The sequence below is a fragment of the Pteropus vampyrus genome, unplaced genomic scaffold (genome assembly GCF_000151845.1).
Source record: "Pteropus vampyrus isolate Shadow unplaced genomic scaffold, Pvam_2.0 Scaffold329, whole genome shotgun sequence".
In the NCBI taxonomy this organism is placed as follows: domain Eukaryota; kingdom Metazoa; phylum Chordata; class Mammalia; order Chiroptera; family Pteropodidae; genus Pteropus; species Pteropus vampyrus.
In genome coordinates this window covers 174,953-179,734 of record NW_011889110.1, presented here as the reverse complement: position 1 = coordinate 179,734, position 4,782 = coordinate 174,953, and the positions used below count along the sequence as shown (strand labels likewise).

At 33.7% G+C, this 4,782-nt stretch overlaps 1 pseudogene; it reads left to right on the top strand.

The window, feature by feature from the left end:
* Positions 1–3,498: 3,498 nt before the first annotated feature.
* LOC105304127 overlaps positions 3,499–4,782 on the top strand; it is a 7,168-nt pseudogene continuing 5,884 nt past the window's right edge.

Here is a 4,782-nt window from a genome sequence, read left to right as displayed (position 1 = left end):
ATTGCACATAGAAAGTAAATTACAAACCAATATCCCTCTTGAATTTAGATGTAAAAAATCTTGGCAAAGTATTAGAAAACAGAATTTACGAAAAGAATTATTCAACATGACCAAAGTGGTGTTTATTTCAGGAATGCAAGACTGGTTCAATATCTGAAAATAAATCAATGTACTGACCATATTTATGAACTAAGAAAAACCGCATGATCATATGAACTGATGCAGAAAAAGCATTTGATGAAAGTCAAGACATATTTGTGACACACATCATCAGAAAAATAGGAATAGAGAGAAATTTCCTCAACTTGACAAACAGCATTTACAAAAAATCTACCGCTAACACTATACTAAAAGGTAAACAAATCTTTCCTCTTAAGATCAGGAACAACATGGTATATCTGCTCTCAGCATTTTCATTCAACATGGTGCTAGACATTCTAGCCATGCAATAAGTTAAGAAAGAAAATGAAGGCATATAGATTTGAAAAGATAAAACTCCTGGTTTGCAAATAACATGATTGTATAGAAAATGCCAAGAAATCAATAAAAAAATCTAGAACTAATAAGTGAATTCAGCAAGGTTACAGGATATAAAATAAACATAAAGAAATCTGTTGTATATACCAGCAATAGTCATCGCTGGTATGTATATTTCAAAGGACACTGAAATAAAACATGTAGTACCAATTATAGGAGCTCAAAAATGAAATAATTAGGTGTAATTAGGTACAATCAAACTGTATGCCACTGATGAATGAAATAAAGATTTAAATAAATTGAGAGATATGTGATGTTTATGGATTAGACTCAATATGGTAAAGATTTCAGTTTTCCCCAAGTTTATATACAGGTTTAACATAATTCCTATCAAAATCCCAGAAAGATTTTTTTTGTACATACAGACAAGGTTATTTAAAAATTTATATGGAAGTACAAAGGAAGTAGAATAGCTAAGACAATTTTGAAAAAAATGTAAATCAGCTCAATTTTAAGGTTTATTTTATATCTATAGTAATTAAGACTGGTAATAACAAAGGGATAGATACATAGGTTAATGAAGCACAATGGAGAACATACAGAACAGAAATAAACATACAAATATACTTTACTAATTTTTGGCAAAGGTGCAAAATCAATTCAATGTAGGAAAGAGACTTTTTAACAAATGATGCTGGAGCAATTGACCATCCATAGGCAAAAAACAAACACACGAGAAAACTTCATTAGTCTTACAAGTTTATAAAAAGAGAAATAACCCAAAGTGGATCATGGACTCGAATGTAATGTGCAAAACTATAAAAATCTTAGAAAAAAACATAGGAAATAAACATTGAGATCTAGAGTAGGTTGAGAGTTCTTACACTTGATATTAAGTATGCTCCTTAAAATGGAAATTAATAAATAGAACATCGATATTAAAAAATTATGCTCTGCGAAAGACTCTGTTAAGAAAATGAAAAGCTACAGGCTGGGAGAAAATGTTTGCAAACCAGAAATTTAAAAGGTAACTAGTATCTAGCATACATAAAGAAAACTCAAAGTTCAACAATTAAAAAGCATCTAGTCCAATTAGAATGTGAGCAAGAGACATTTTACTGAAGAAGGTAGATGCCAAATTAGCATATGGAGAGATTTAACCTCATTAACATTTAGGAAAATGCAAATAACTGTCAGAATGGCTAAAATAAAAATAGTGATAATACCAAGTGCTACTGAGCGTAAGGAGAAACGACCATCCATATGTTGCTGATCAGAATATATAATGATGCAGCCATTTTGGAAAATGGCTTGGCAATTTTTTAAAAACAAAACCAAAACCATAATCGTGCACTGCCAAATAGCCCAGACATTGCATTGTTGGGTGTTTATCTTAATGAAAAGAATATATATGCTCACACAAAAATCTGTACATGAATGTTTATAGCAGCTTTATTTTTTAAAAAATTATTTTTAAATGATAGTTGGCATAGGATATATTAACTTCAGGTGTGCAACATAGTGATTAGACATTATATACCTTACTAAGTGGTCACCACAAAATGCCTAGTAATCATCTGTCATTTATAGTTATTACAGTATTATTATATTCTCTATGCTGTACATTATACCCCTCTGACTTATCCTATAACTGGTGGTTTGTACTTCTTAGTCCTCTTCACCTTTTTTACCTTTCCCCACCACTCTCCCCTCTGGCAACCATCAATTTGTTTTCTGTATTTATGAGTTTATTTCTGTTTGTCCGTTTTTTAGTTTCCACATGTAAGTGTAATATAGTATTTGTCTTTGAGTTATTTCACTTAGCATAATACCTGCTACGTCTGTTCATGTCACAAATGGCAAGATTTCATTCTTTTTTATGGCCAAGAAATATTTTATCATATACAGCAGCTTTATTTATAATAGCCCCAAACTGGAAACAACCAGATATCTTTCAGCATTTTAATGATTAAACAAAGGTGGTACAAACACACCTTAGAGTACTCATCGACAATAAAAAGGTATGAACTTTTGATATACACAACAATCTGGATGAATCACCATAGAATTATGTTGAGTGACAAAAGCCAACTCTAAAAGGGATACACTATATGATTTTACTTATATATTATTCTTAAAATGCCAAAATTATAGATATGGAGAACAGATAGTGATTTTCAGAGGTTAACTGGAAAGTAGGGGCAGAACAAAGTGGGTGTGGCTATAAAATGGCAACACGAGGTGATGGAAATATTCTGTATCTTGACTGTATCAATGCCAATATCTTGGTTATGATATTGTACAATAGCTTTGCAACATGCGAGCATTGAGTAAAATTGGATAAAGGGTAGAAGGGATACTTCTATATTATTTAATATAGTGACATGTAAATCCTCAATGATCAAAATACCAAGTTTTATTAAAAATAAAGTTTGAATCCCTTCATAATGCATCCATGTATCAAATCATCACATTGTACACTTTAAATATACTATAATTTTACTTGTCAATTATACATGGGAAAATCTTAAAAATAAAGTTCGAAGAGGAGTAGAAAATTTTCACCTTTCTGTGCTAAGGATTTTAGATGACCTTATATTTTTTTCCATTTTTTTTTAGTAGCTGCGAACATTCCTTTGAAACTTTTTGTAGATTTGAATTTAAAAATCTGTCTATGTGACGTTATTTCTAGAGCTTAGCTAGTACCATGAGAAATATACTAGGATGTCCATCATACTTGCAGTTTGCATAGAAGCCTGTTAGCATCTTTATACATATGTCTGGGAAGTGAATGTGCATGCTTTAAATGTGTCTCTAGAAAAAGTAAGGGTATCTGGAGCCAAAAGGGGAGAATTGGTATTTTCACCAGATTCAGATGCAGCGGGAATCACTGCTCCTTAGATTGGATGATTGAAGACTAAAGTTTGGTTTTGGCTATAGATCATCCTAAAACTTTAAAAAGCTGGTTTCTCTGACTTTTTAGAATGACTTAAGGCTTTAATGAATGTTAGAGGTGGAGGGATGGAGGAGAACAGCCTTCTACCAGAAAGGCAGCATGAAGGCTCTGCCATTGTGAATTGGATGCTGGTAGCAGCAATTAGCATCCTAATGCTTGAGGCTCCTAGTGGGAAATGTCAGGCCTACATTGCCAGTAGAGTTGCTGCCAGAGTTTATTAGGTTTGTGTGGGAGCTGTTTCAGAGCTCCTCCCAGCAGTATCCCTCACAGTTACAATTAGTCCCAGGCAATTTATGAGCCCTGGAGCCCAAGGAATTTGGCATAAGTATTATGTATGTTCCATCACTTTGTTGGAAGCGAGCACTCTCTAGACTAACTTGAACCTAGACTAAAGTAGACATATCTGTCAGGCACTGATAAGCATTTGAGAGGCATAAATATCCTGTGAGAGTGTGAGTTAGAAGGGACAGAAATATAAATGATTTGACTTGTTAGAGACTTTGGATCAGAGATATGAAACATGACTGGTGAAATCTTCTCTTCCTAAGTATTGTAGCAAATGTCATGAAACAATTCTGCATTGCAGAAGCTTTAGGCTTGGGTACTGTCTTTTAAAACAGGCTTCTCCAGGGTTTAGTGCTGACACACAGAAAGACACTTAGGGAAGAAGCCCAGCAGTATAAAATCTTTAGTTAGGTAGTGTCTTGTCTGGCAGGTGGTGGGAATATTCGTATTTTACATTTCCAGACAAGAAAAGATAAATTAGCAATTGCTTTAAAGCCTCCTATCTCAATTTTTTTTGACACAGTGTTTTGATTTCCCTTTTAATAACAGATAAATTAAGATGTAAGGCAATCGATGTATTATTCAAAGGCCTTCGACACTCAGAGTGAATTGGAGCTAGGATTTAGGTCTCCTGACTCTCATCCCAGGGTTGGTCCCTCTAAAAGTGGCTATAAGAATTGCACTGTGGAGACTTTCCAGACTGAGGTAATTTTACTGCAAAAGAATATTCTAGTCTTAGCTTGTAAGGAACAAGAAATATAAAGGTGAGAACTCAAGCGAGACCATTAAAAATATCACCAAAAGTGAGTGTCAGGTTGCACATCTTTGAGAAACTGAGCGTAAAAAGTTGGACACAATTAAGTGAAGATTCAGGTAACCAAATCAGACTAAAAGTTAACATGACCAGAAAGAGAAATAATCAATCTTTCTTTTAGGATCTCAAACTTGTCTAGAGATATTACTCAAAGGGCCCTGGGTTCTCTCTTTTCATACATTAGGATGATGCAAATATTTCTGCTCAGGATGGGCACACTCAGTGTCTACATCAACCAACTCTTCAGTCA